At 47.5% G+C, this 13,688-nt stretch overlaps 1 protein-coding gene across 1 annotated transcript in view; it reads left to right on the top strand.

Annotated features, from left to right (window-relative positions):
• Positions 1 to 9,559: 9,559 nt before the first annotated feature.
• The window catches only part of sema3b (sema domain, immunoglobulin domain (Ig), short basic domain, secreted, (semaphorin) 3B), a 92,127-nt gene continuing 87,998 nt past the window's right edge, over positions 9,560 to 13,688 (top strand). The window contains exon 1 of the mRNA XM_068330297.1: positions 9,560 to 9,804. The gene's annotated coding sequence lies outside the window, so the exon portion shown is untranslated. The remainder of the gene's footprint in view (positions 9,805 to 13,688) is intronic.

Below are 13,688 nucleotides of genomic sequence, written 5' to 3'. Positions count from 1 at the left end.
ACACGTCAAGACTGTTGGATCGCTGCTAAGAGTGTGGTTGTAGAGCTCAGAGCAGTATTCAGTCCATCTGTCCAAGATCTTTTGTTCTTCCGATAGCCATACACCGGTCTTGCTTTGGATTGCAGAGACTCTGGTCTGCTTTGGTTTTGTTAGCTCTTTCCACCCATCCATCCATCTTCCACCGCTTATCCGAAATCGGGTCGCGGGGGCAGCAGCTTCAACAGGGAGCCCCAAACTTCCCTTTCCCTGGCCACATCCACCAGCTCTGACTGGGGGATCCCAAGGCGTTCCCAGGCCAGTGTTGAGATATAATCCCTCCACCTGGTCCTGGGTCTGCCCTGAGGTCTCTTCCCAGCTGGACGTGCCAGAAACACCTCCCTAGGGAGGCGCCCCGGAGGCATCCGCACCAGATGCCCAAACCACCTCAACTGACTCCTTTCCACATGAAGGAGCAGCGGCTCTACTCTGAGCCCCTCGCGAACAGCAGTGTTTCTCACCTTATCTCTAAGGGAGACACCAGCTATCCGCCTGAGAAAGCCCATTTCAGCCGCTTGTATCCGCGATCTCGTTCTTTCGGTCATGACCCATCGCTCATGACCATAGGTGAGGGTAGGAACGAAGATTGAATGGTAGATGGAGAGCTTTGCCTCTCGGCTTAGCTCCCTCTTTGTGACAACAGTGTGGTAAAGTGACTGCAATGCCGCTCCTGCTGCCCCAATTCTCTGTCCAATATCACGCTCCATTGTTCCCTCACTTGTGAACAGGACCCCAAGATACTTAAACTCCTTCACTTGTGGAAGGACCTCATTCCCCACTTGGTGAAGGCTTTCCACCGGTTTCCTGCTGAGGACCATGGCCTCAGATTTTGAGGTGCTAATCCTCATCCCCGCCGCTTCACACTCGGCTGCAAACCGGACCAGTGACCGCTGCAGGTCACAGGCTGATGACGCAAACAGGACCACATCATCTGCAAAAAGCAGCGATGCAATCCTCAGGCCACCAAACTTTAAAGCCTCCTCACCACAACTACGCCTCGATATCCTGTCCATGAAAATCACAAACAGAATTGGTGATAAAGCGCAGCCCTGGCGAAGGCCAACAGCTACTCGGAACAAGTTCGACTTACTGCCGAGAACCCGAACGCAGCTCTCACTTTGGGCGTACAGGGATTGGATGGCCCTGAGGAGAGGCCCCCTCACCCCATACTCCCGCAGTATTTCCCACAGTATATCCCTGGGGACACGATCATATGCCTTCTCCAAGTCCACAAAACACATGTAGACTGGATGGGCATACTCCCAAGCCCCCTCTAGGATACCTGTGAGAGTAAAAAGCTGGTCCGTTGTTCCACGACCAGGACGGAACCCACATTGTTCCTCCTCAATCTGAGGCTCGACAATCGGCCGGACCCTCCTTTCCAGCACCTTGGAGTAAACTTTCCCAGGGAGGCTGAGGAGTGTGATGCCCCTGTAATTGGCACACACCCTCTGGTCCCCCTTTTTAAAAAGAGGAACCACCACCCCAGTCTGCCACTCTTTCGGCACTGTCCCAGACTTCCACGCAATGTTAAAGAGGCGTGTCATCCACGACAGCCCCTCAACACCCAGAGCCTTCAGCATTTCCGGGCGAATCTCATCAACACCCAGGGCTTTGCCACCGTGCAGTTGTTTAACTACCTCGGTGACTTCACCCCGAGAGATTGACTCTGACCCCCCATCATCCTCCAGCTCTGCCTCTGCAACAGAGGACGGGTCAGTTGGGGTAGTTGGATTCAGGGGTTCCTCAAAGTGTTCCTTCCACCGACCGACAGCCTCCTCAGTCGAGGTCAACAGTGTCCCATCTTTGCTGCATACAGCTTGGATGGTTCCCCGTTTCCCCCTCCTGAGGTGTCGGACAGTCCTCCAGAACAACTTTGGTGCCGTCCGATAGTCCTTCTCCATGGCCTCTCCGAACTCCTCCCACACCCTCTGTTTTGCCTCCATCACAGCCGAGGCTGCAGTCCTTTTGGCCCGTCGGTACCCTGCAACTGCTTCAGGAGTCCCCAGGGACAACATGCCCCTGAAGGCCTCCTTCTTCAGTCGGACGGCTTCCCTGACCACCGGGGTCCACCGCGGTGTTTGAGGGTTACCGCCCCTTGAGGCACCCAAGACCTTGAGACCACAGCTTTCAGCTGCAGCTTCAGCAATGGAAGTTTTGAACATCGACCATTCAGGTTCAATGCCCCCAGCCCCCACAGGGATGCATGAGAAGCTCCTTCGGAGGTGTGAATTGAAGGCCTCACGGACAGAGTCCTCCTTCAGACGTTCCCAGTTCACCCGCACTACTCGTTTGGGCTTACCAGGTCTATCCAAAGGTTTCCTCCGCCAACGGACCCAACTCACCACCAGGTGGTGATCAGTTGACAGCTCTGCCCCTCTCTTCACCCGAGTGTCCAAAACACACGGTCGAAGATCAGATGATACGTTCACAAGATCAATCATTGACCTCCGACCCAGGGTGCTCTGGTACCAGGTACACTTATGAGCATCCTTGTGTTCGAACATGGTGTTAGTTATGAACAATCCGTGACTAGCACAGAAGTCCAACAACATAACACCGCTCGGGTTCAGATCAGGGAGACCATTCCTCCAAATCACGCCCCTCCAAGTGTCTCCATCATTGCCGACGTTTGCGTTGAAGTCCCCCAGGAGAACAATGGAGTACCCTGCAGGGATCCTTTCAAGGACCCCATTTAGGGACCCCAAGAAGGCCGAATACTCTGAACTGATATTTGGTGCATATGCACAAACATCAGTCAGAGTTTCCCCCCCCACAGCCTTAAGGCGTAGGGAAGCGACCCTCTCATCCACCGGGGTAAACTCCAACACAGCGGCACTCAGCCGGGGGCTTGTGAGTATCCCCACACCCACCCTGCGCCTCACGCCTGACGCAACTCCGGAGTAAAACAAGGTCCAACCCCTATCCAGGAGTTTGGATCCAGAACCGAGGCTATGCGTGGAGGTAAGCCCCACCAGATCCAACTGGTAATGCTCCACCTCCAACACAAGTTCCGGCTCCTTCCCCGCCAGTGAGGTGACATTCCACGTCCCCAAAGCCAACTTCTGCCGCCCGGGTCTGGTCCGTCGTGACCCCCTGTCGTCACTACCACCCATATGGCAGCGCACCCGACCCCATCGGTCTGCCCTGCGGGTGGTGGGTCCACAGGGGTGGGAAGAATCCACGTTGCCTTTTCGGGCTGAGCCCAGCCGGGCCCCGTGGCAGACCCGGCCACCAGGCGCTCGCTGACGGGCCCTCCGTCCAGCCCTGGCTCCAGACGTGGGCCCCGGGCTTCCTCCGGGCAGGGTCACATTTTTCCCTTTTCCGTTTTTCATGGGATCTTCTGAACCATTTTTTGTCAGGCCCTTCACCTGAGACCTGTTTGCCTTGGGTGACCCTACCAGGAGTACAAGACTCCCGACAACATAGCTCCCAGGATCCTTAGGCCACACAAACCTCTCCACCACGATAAGGTAATGGTTCCTTGGAGAGGAACCATTGTTAGCTCTTTAACAGTTTAATATGCCTTCTTGGTGTTGTTGTTGGCATTAGGGCTGTTCTCAATTTCTTGGCACTTTCCCTCAATCCAGTTCTGTTTTGCTGACTGCATGCCTTTCTTGACACTCTTGTTGATCTCTCTATAGGCGTCAGATCCTTCAGGTGAGTTCTTACTCTTCTTCAGGGCTCTCCGCTTGTCACACAAGTCTAGCAGTTCATTAGTGACGGAAGGTTTTTTCTTTGGGCGGAGTTTGCCAAGAATCTCTGTGGCTGTTTCTGTTATGACTGTGTTCAAAGTGGTGATCATGATATTGACATCAATTTCTTCTGCGCCCAGGGTGAGCAGTGGTGCAAACCTCCCTCTTATCATCGCTTTGAAGGCTTCTGCCACCTCAGGATCTCGCAGTTTGTCCAGATCAAACTTCAGTCGAGTGCACTTGGAGCTTTTGATCTTCTTTAAGCGCAGGCGGAATAACAACAGGACAAGGACATGATCACTTCCAATATCTGCGTTTGGAAAGCTGTGCGTCCCACCGGTGTTAACGCTTGAGCGGAAGCGTTTCTTGACCAAGATGTAGTCGATCTGGTTGTGGTATTCTCCACAGGGGTTGTGCCAGGTCCATCGTCTGTAGGCCTCATGGGGGCCAAGTATGTTCGCCAGCAGCAAGTTGTTGTACCTGGCAAACTCCAAGAGCCTTAGGCCTCTGTTGTTGGTCTCGCTGTTGCCGTATGGACCACATGTGTCTTTCCAGTTGGAATAAGCTTCTTCTCCAACCTTTGTATTCCAGTCCCCTTGCACAATAATGATGTCCTTTTTTGGAGTTTGATCTAGGACTGCTTGCAGTTGATCGTAAAAATCCTCCACCTCACTGTCATCATATGTGGATGTTGGTGTGGATCTGAATGATGGTGATGTTGAATGGGGTTGCTCACATGCGAATAATAATGAGTCTGCTTGACACTGTCATGGGCTGACAACCGATGACAGTGTCCATAATGTCTTTATGAACAAGGAAGCCAACCCCTTGCTGGTGTTTGTCTTCCTTGCTGCTGAAATAGAGCTTGTGGCCTCTGTCGGTTGATGTTTCACCGAATCCTTTCCAGCGTAGTTCGCTAATGCCTAAGGTATTCCAGCAGTATTGATCCATCTCGTGGGCTAACTCTTTGAGTTTCCCATCAGCAGTTAGTGTTCTTACGTTCCAGGTTCCGATCATTATGTTGTCTCTAGTGCGGAACCTGCAGAGTTTCCCAGTATTTAACTTTCCACCTCCGTCCTGGTAACCAACGGTAGGCGCAGTCCTAGTTGACCCGGGCGACAACCGAGTCCGTAAGGTTGAAGCTGTAGTTGTCGTCATGTGGTGTGTCTTGGGCAATTAGACCTGGTGACACCCATCCCTCTCCCGGTCGCATGCAGTTTTACGTCATACCCAGGACAGTCCCTTTATTTAAAAATTTTAAAAATATATTTTAGGAAAATAAAATCCATTGCCCGCATCTCATGAAAATTTACTGTATGGATTTACTGGTTTAAAAGAAGACTTGTTCTCATGAGCAACACTAAACACATAATTTTTTATCAAGGGCATTAACTAAAGACATTTTTGGAGATATGGGGTTAGTTAACAGATTATTGTTCAACCACTTTGATGCATTGTATGAAACAGTATGGTCCCTAGAAGATTGATTAAGTACCCGGGCTGAGTGGAAATGGCTAATGAGTTTAGCTTGAAAGCAGCTTAATTCTTGTTTAGTGTCAGTTACACATACTGATAAAAAGAAATAGAAATAACATTATAATCTCCAGTCTATAAGTCTGATTGAACTATCAGCACAGTTGGATTAAAAGCACTCCCATCAAAAAGAAACGTCATCATTGGTTCACAGAGATGTGTCGTCACTATATTGTATACTTCCTATTTTACCATAATTCTCCAATTTTAATATTTTATTATGTCATCTTTTACTAGTCTGTGTCACTCTGTTTTCCTCTGATGTATTCTAGTCACTTGTGTGTGTGTTTGTATGTGTGTGCGTGTGTGTGTGTGTGTGTGTGTGTGTGTGTGCGCATTTGCTGAAGTTGTGATTGGCTGCTCCTCTGTCATCTCAGGTTAGCCGTCTGAATGGTGCCAGCTAGACGCCAGACAGACGGCGCACTGTGTGTTGTGTATGAGTGAGTTAACATTAACACGCCCTTAGCAGGTGGTTTGAGTTTATGTGGGGATGTATGTACCTGTGTAAGAGGTGAGCTCAATGTTGTGAGTGTGTCGCCATTGGTGATAAGGGGTAGGTGTTCCCCCGGTTCATGAACTGTGTCCGTCTCTGCCGGCTTCAGTCTCTCGGTCTTGCGTATAAATATTATTAGACGGCTCTGTGAGTGTTATTGAAGTCAATCATTAACAGGCTTGCATGCAATAAGCTGTAAACACCAACACTGCTTGAATGGTATCATTTCAAGGATAGATAGCTGAAAATAATTAGGATTAAATGAAATAATTTTGTAACGTGATATCCAACTTAGTTATTTCATCCTACAAATTTTCACATTCTGGAATCCTCTAGTAAAAAACACAATCACAAGATTCATAAAAAGGGCAGACTTTGGTTTTATTTGAGATTCTTGCCCCTTCAGGCATTGACACACCGCCTTTTGAAGTTTCAATTTTTTTTTTAATGTAATCAATTACTTCCAAGAGAATCAGAACATCCGCCCGTGGGAGCGATATTAATCCACAGTAATGTTCTGCTAAGGTTCAACTTGTGTGAACTTGGGCAACTTCACACTGTTGGCAGATAGTAAGCCCTCTGGACTGTGGTGACAGAACCGAACTGTAAAAGGGACAAAGCTGGAGTAGCTAGTGTCTGTTCACTTTAGTTTAAGTTCCGCTGTTGGACCAAAAAATACAGGTGAGCAGTTGATGGTATGGATAAACTAAATGGAACAGAGAGACAACAGGAGTTGTGTGACGAAACGGTCGAAGCCCAGTTTCTAATTTCACAAACCAACGTACTTCCTCAGCGCCAGTTTTTGGAAGTAGGAGGAAGTCGGAGAGCCTGGAGAGAACCTTTCCAGTGCGATCGTTGAAAGAACAAATTATAGTCTGTATTTGGAGAGACAGAAAGTAGGGGTGTTTTCCTTCACAATCATACATTAATTTGCCGTTTTTTTTTATAACCGAGAGCAAAATAATTTGCACTTAGCTCTAATTTTGAATAACTCAGACCAACTTAACTTAGGACTAAAGACATTTAACAGGCTATGAAACTACACTTACCTTTTCAGTTATTCAGTATTTTGACCAGGACTGTTCAAATTTTGCATTCTCAGATGGGGTTGAGGTTTGCTGTTTCTGAATATACCACAGACTCAATAACCAACAGTGGAACATTTATTGATGACACAACTGATGTCTTTTTGTTTTCTTGTATTGTGTAATTCCAGCTAATTATTTTAAATCTGTTTCCAAAGTATTATATAACTCCCACCTTTTCCAGAAAATTTTTAAACTGGTAAATGTTCTACCAATCAGTCTGAATGTGCTCCCATACGTTCTCTAAGATCTGGTGGCTGACCAGGATTCAACACCCCAGCGATTAAACATGTTCATACCAACCAACAAACCTTCAACAAGCATCATCTTGTGGAATAATGACCCCTTTTGGTTTTTATTTCCTCTGCAAAACTTGCTATTTATTGTCTTTTTTAAAAAAAATTTTTTTTTTTTTTTGCCTTTACTCTTTCACTCATGTGACAATTCTCCCCCAAAGCAGTCTGGGTTGAATTTATCACCTGACTTATGAAAAGAGCATTCTGGAACATTAGTGGACAGATGAAAATGTGACTAGAGTGATTTAAACTTCAACAGGTTTTTAAACTTTGGAAATTGTCACTCATTGGGTACATTGTGAACTAGGGATGAGCGAGTACACCACTATCTGTATCTGTTCATTTATTTATTCATCTTTCGAACCGCTTTATCCATTGTGGCGGGTCACGGGGAGCAGGAGCCTATTCCAGCTGTCTCAGGGCCAATTAACCTGAAGCGCATGATATTGGAAGTGGGAGGAAGCCGGAGCACCCAGAGAGAACCCACGCAGACACAGGAAGAAAATGCAAACTTGAACTCGGAACTGTCTTGCTGTGCGGCGACAGCACTATCCACTGCGCTACCGTGCCACCCTCTATCTGTTCAGCCATCTAAATTATCTGTATCCGTATCTGTACTCGGAATGGGCGGTACTTAAACCAGAAGTGGGTGTGGTTTGACCAGAAACGAGTGGGGCTTAAATTGTACATTATTTTAAGTCTGAAATTGATATGGATTGATCAGAAGTTGCTATATTTATTGTTTATTTTAAAGCTATTTACAGAACAGCCTCAAAATTGAGATTAAAATCAATGTTTTTGATCACAAAAGTAAGAGAACTATTTAAAGAACAAGTTTTTTATGAACTCAGAACATGAATATTCTTAATATTGTATGAACTGTATGAATGAATACTTACAAAACAGCCTCAGAATTGAGATTCAATGCTTTTGATCACAATAGTAAAGGAACTATTTACAGAACACGTTTTTTTTGTCTGCATTTTAAAATAAAACTACTGTTGATGATTTATTATTAGACTACAGCTGTCCTGGCATCATTAACGATTATCGAGCAAATGAAGGCCGGTCTGTGAAAATATTGTCTTATAGGAAACCGGTCCGTGGCGCAAGAAAGGTTGGGAACCGCTGAATATCGGGACTTTCTTTCAGTAAGAGTGTGAGTATTGATGAGTTTTACTCAGGTTATGCTCGTATTCATCAAAAACGCTTTATACGTACTGGATACTTGTCTAAAACAAGTACCTGGCTCAACCCGATTGGGAACGTACTGTATGTGGAGATGAAAAACAATTTTTTACTTTTTATTTTTATTTTATAAAAAGAAGCTGACTCCTCTTTTACGGGGCATCTCTGTGTTGAATAAAGGATGGATGTTTGTCTCCACTGGTTCAGCAAATAAATGTTGGATCTATAAGAAACCTGCACACACACACAAACACACACACGCACACACACACACACACATGAATGCACACTCACACGTACACGTACAGGCACATGGACACACACAAATACACACATACACATACACACAGCACTAAACCCCTGATGATGATAAAGGAAGAAGAGGACGACACTGCCAGGATGACTCAGTCAGGGAGTGACTTTACCTCTGGACTGTGGTACAGGGAGTGGCATTGAAAGAAAGTGGAAGGTGTGTGTGTGTGTGTGTGTGTGTGTGTGTGTGTGTGTGTGTTGTGTGTGTGTGTGTGTGTGTGTGTGTGTGTGTCTGTGTGTCTGTGTGTGTGTGTGTGTGTGTCTGTGTGTGTGTGTATGCATAAGTATTAAACAGAAAAGGCGTTAGTTTCTCTCATTACTAAACAATAGGAGAGTCTCTGTCACAGAGAACATGCCAAAAGACATGTAAAAGTTAGGAAAATAGGAGAAGCAGGGAAGTGAGGATGAGAAAGAGGGGAAAAGAGAGAGAGAATTAGTTGACTGAAATGCAACCTCTGTCTTCTGTCCCACCCCCTGACCACCGTCCCTTCCTCCCCGCCCAGCCGGGAACTGGAGGAAAAAGAAAAAAGGGTGCAGAGAGAGAGGGAGAGAGAGAGAGAGAGAGAGAGAGAGAGAGAGAGAGAGAGAGAGAGAGAGAGAGAGAGAGAGAGAGAGAGAGAGAGAGAGAGAGAGAGAGAGAGAGAGAGAGAGAGAGAGAGAGAGAGAGAGAGAGAGAGAGAGAGAGAGAGGAGAGAGAGAGAGAGAGAGAGAGAGAGAGAGAGAGAGAGAGAGAGAGAGAGAGAGAGAGAGAGAGAGAGAGAGAGAGAGAGAGAGAGAGAGAGAGAGAGAGAGAGAGAGAGAGAGAGAGAGAGAGAGAGAGAGAGAGAGAGAGAGAGAGAGAGAGAGAGAGAGAGAGAGAGAGAGAGAGCAGGAGCTCTCTCTCGCTCAGTCATGCTTGCTTTTTAGCGCAGGACTCGGGAATTCCAGGACCTTTGGTATTGTGTGCAAACACACATACACACATAAGTGCACATTTACACACATTCGTTTTGAGGTGATACAAGACTCAGAGAAAGAGAAGAGAGAGCGACAGAGAGCATCAGAAGAGAGCCTCCACTGCCCATTCCTGTGGACTATTTGACCATGATGGCACCTGCCCAGGGGGACGTGACAAGGAGTGGCTGAAAAGAGGACTGGGACGCAGGTGGAGGAAACTTGTGATGAAGGTGAGATTTTGCTTTCTGACCGATTCTCACTGACTCTGAAGTCTGTCTGTGTTTGTAGAGATAATACAGCTTGTGATTTAATGAGAGGATGATGAAGGAAGTACTTGGTGTGATGTGTGTGTGTGTGTGGTAGTTTAATAAAATTGATTTGATCTCTTAAACTATATGTGAAGGAGTGAATACCTTGTGAAGGTTTTATCATGCAGTCCTGGATGTGTGACTACTCTGCTGTGTATGTGCAAGTAGAGTATTTACTGAGGTTTGATCAGTGATTCATCTGAGCAGAGTGACCGGTTGTCTTGGATGTTTAATTTCCTGATGGAACAATGGTGGAAGTGGAGGGATTTTGCAGGACTTATTATTACCAGCCATTTGGAGTTGATAAGCAACACCAAAGTTTTCAGATTGAGACCATTATAAGATCTACTGTACATAACTTTATAGTTTCAAAGGTTTTCGTTGTTCCTTAACAATAAAGCACACAACTGAATAATGAATAATGATAGCCATTCACACCTGCAGTCATTGTGTGCCTCATCACTCCACTCCTCCCTCCATCCTCCATCCTGCCACACTCTGTTACTTTTGTTCTCTAATCTCATTTACTTCGGCCTTTGCTGGCGGTCTCTGGTGAAATCCAGAAACTAATGACTAATGTTGATCCCATGCTGCTCTCTCCTCCCTTCTCTCACTCCTGTCTTTTGTCTTCTTCATCCTCTTATTGAGAATTTGTCAGCCTTCATAAAGCTTTCAGTACATGTTCTCTTTTGTTGCATCTATGTGTTTGTCTTTGGAACCATCGATCGTCATGATGTTTTTTTGTGTGAGTGGCTGTTCACATGTTTTAAGTCTCACAGGTGTGCATTTTGTCTGTCATCTATCCTATTCAGGCTTGTAATCCCACGTCTTGCTTCTTTTTACAACCTCTCCACCCCAAAGCCACCTTAACCTACAAAGTAACCCCTCCATTACCATACCACTGGACCTGATATTAACCCTTAATTTTCCTTTGCAGTAAGCCGTGTTCTCAATGAAGTGGATGGTCCAACAAGGTGTTACATGACAGTTATTGTGTGTTAATTTGAAGTGGTCAACAGTTTTGTTCTGTCATCTTTGGGATGACTTTTGTGAAAAGCAAGACCAAGATTAATTTTAATCACATCCTCCTTACATGTTCAGATGTTCTCATGAAGGCTCCATGACAACAGAAGATTGTTACTTGAACAGGCTTTTCTTTTTTATACATTAAAGTCTGTTGTCTCTGTAGGCTCTCAGTTATCCAGGTCATGGTTAACCAAAGCTGTTTATATCAATCCACTGGACTTCAAAGTCTGTTCACAGATTTTGGGAGAAATATTGAAAGAAAAAATTAGAGATTTCATAATCAATGAAACTTGAATTAAGCTTATTGTTACTCAGGTGGTGTTACTTGAGTCTGCAATTTTGTGCAGACCGATGGGGTGGGTGCGCTGCCATATGGATGGCAGTGACGACAGGGGTCCACGACAGACCAGACCCGGGCAGCAAAAGCTGGCTTTGGGGATGTGGAATGTCAAGTCACTGGCGGGGAAGGAGCTGAAGCTTGTGTTGGAGGTGGAGCGTTACCAGTTGGATCTGGTGGGGCTTACCTCCACGCATAGCCTCGGTTCTGGATCCAAACTCCTGGATAGGGGTTGGACCTTGTTCTACTCCGGAGTTGCATCAGGCGTGAGGCGCAGGGCGGGTGTGGGGATACTCACAAGCCCCGGCTGAGCGCCGCTGTGTTGGAGTTTACCCCGGTGGATGAGAGGGTCGCCTTTCCTATGTCTTAAGGCTGTGGGAGGGAAAACTCTGACTGTTGTTTGTGCTTACGCACCAAATATCAGTTCAGCGTATTTGGCCTTCTTTGGGTCCCTAAATGGGGTCCTTGATGGGATCCCTGCAGGGGATTCCATTGTTCTTCTGGGGGACTTCAATGCACCAGTCAGCAATGATGGACACACTTGGAGGGGCATGATTGGGAGGAATGGCCTCCCTGATCTAAACCCGAGCGTTGTTATGTTGTTGGACTTCTGTGCTAGTCACAGATTGTTCATTACTAACACCATGTTCGAACACAAGGATGCTCATAAGTGTACCTGGTACCAGAGCACCCTGGGTCGGTGGTCAATGATTGATCTTATGATCGTATCATCTGACCTTCGACCGTGTGTTTTGGACACAGGGGCAGAGCTGTCAACTGATCACCACCTGATGGTGAGTTGGATCCGTTGGCGGAGGAAACCTTTGGATAGACCTGATAAGCCCAAAACAGTAGTGCGGGTGAACTGGGAACATCTGGAGGAGGACTCGGTCTGTGAGGCCATCAACTCCCACCTCCGAAGGAGCTTTTCGTGCATCCCTGTGGAGGCTGGGGGCATTGAACCTGAATGGTGGATGTTCAAAGCTTCCATTGCTGAGGCTGCAGCTGAGAGCTGTGGTCTCAAGGTCTTGGGTGCTTCAAGGGGCGGTAACCCTCATACACTGTGGTGGACCCTGGTGGTCAGGGAAGCCGTCCGACTGAAGAAGGAGGCCTTCAGGGGCATGTTGTCCTTGGGGACTCCTGAAGCAGTTGCAGGGTACCCACAGGCCAAAAGGACTGCAGCCTCGGCTGTGATGGAGGCAAAACAGAGGGTGTGGGAGGAGTTTGGAGAGACCATGGAGAAGGACTATCGGATGGCACCAAAGTTTTTCTGGAGCACTGTTCGACATCTCAGGAGGGGGAAACGGGGGACCATCCAAGCTGTATATGGCAAGGATGGGACACTGTTGACCTCGACTGAGGAGGTTCTTGGTCGGTGGAAGGAACACTTTGAGGAACTCCTGAATCCAACTACTCCAATAGACCTGTCCTCTGTTGCAGAGGCAGAGCTGGAGGATGATGGGGGATTCGAGTCAATCTCTCGGGGCGAAGTCACTGAGGTAGTTAAACAACTTCACGGTGGCAAAGCCCTGGGTGTTGATGAGATTCGCCCGGAAATGCTGAAGGCTCTGGGTGTTGAGGGGCTGTCATGGATGACACGCCTCTTTAACATTGCGTGGAAGTCTGGGACAGTGCCGAAAGAGTGGCAGACTGGGGTGGTGGTTCCTCTTTTTAAAAAGGGGGACCAGAGGGTGTGTGCCAACTACAGGGGCATCACACTCCTCAGCCTCCCTGGGAAAGTTTACTCCAAGGTGCTGGAAAGGAGGGTCCGGCCAATTGTTGAACCTCAGATTGAGGAAACAATGTGGGTTCCGTCCTGGTCGTGGAACAACGGACCAGCTTTTTACTCTCACAGGGATCCTAGACGGGGCTTGGGAGTATGCCCATCCAGTCTACAAGTGTTTTGTGGACTTGGAGAAGGCGTACGATCGGGTCCCCAGGGATATACCGTGGGAGGTACTGCGGGAGTATGGGGTGAGGGGGCCTCTCCTCAGGGCCATCCAATCCCTGTACGCCCAAAGTGAGAGCTGCGTTCAGGTTCTCAGCAGTAAGTCGGACTTGTTTCGAGCAGCGGTTGGCCTTCGCCAGGGCTTTATTACCAATTCTGTTCATGATTTTCATGGACAGGATATCAAGGTGTAGTCACGGTGAGGAGTGGTTACAGTTTGGTGGCCTGAGGATTGCATCGCTGCTTTTTGCAGATGATGTGGTCCTGTTTGCGTCATCGGCCTGTGACCTGCAGCACTCACTGGTCCGGTTTGCAGTGTGAAGCGGCGGGGATGAGGATTAGCACCTCCAAATCTGAGGCCATGGTCCTCAGCAGGAAACCGGTGGACTGCCTTCACCAAGTGGGGAATGAAGTCCTTCCACAAGTGAAGGAGTTTAAGTATCTTGGGGTCCTGTTCACAAGTGAGGGAACAATGGAGCGTGATATTGGACAGAG

Source organism: Antennarius striatus, chromosome 2, assembly GCF_040054535.1.
Source record: "Antennarius striatus isolate MH-2024 chromosome 2, ASM4005453v1, whole genome shotgun sequence".
Classification (NCBI taxonomy): Eukaryota; Metazoa; Chordata; class Actinopteri; order Lophiiformes; family Antennariidae; genus Antennarius; species Antennarius striatus.
The sequence above is the reverse complement of the archived record's forward strand: the minus strand, read 5'-3'. Positions and strand labels throughout refer to the sequence as shown.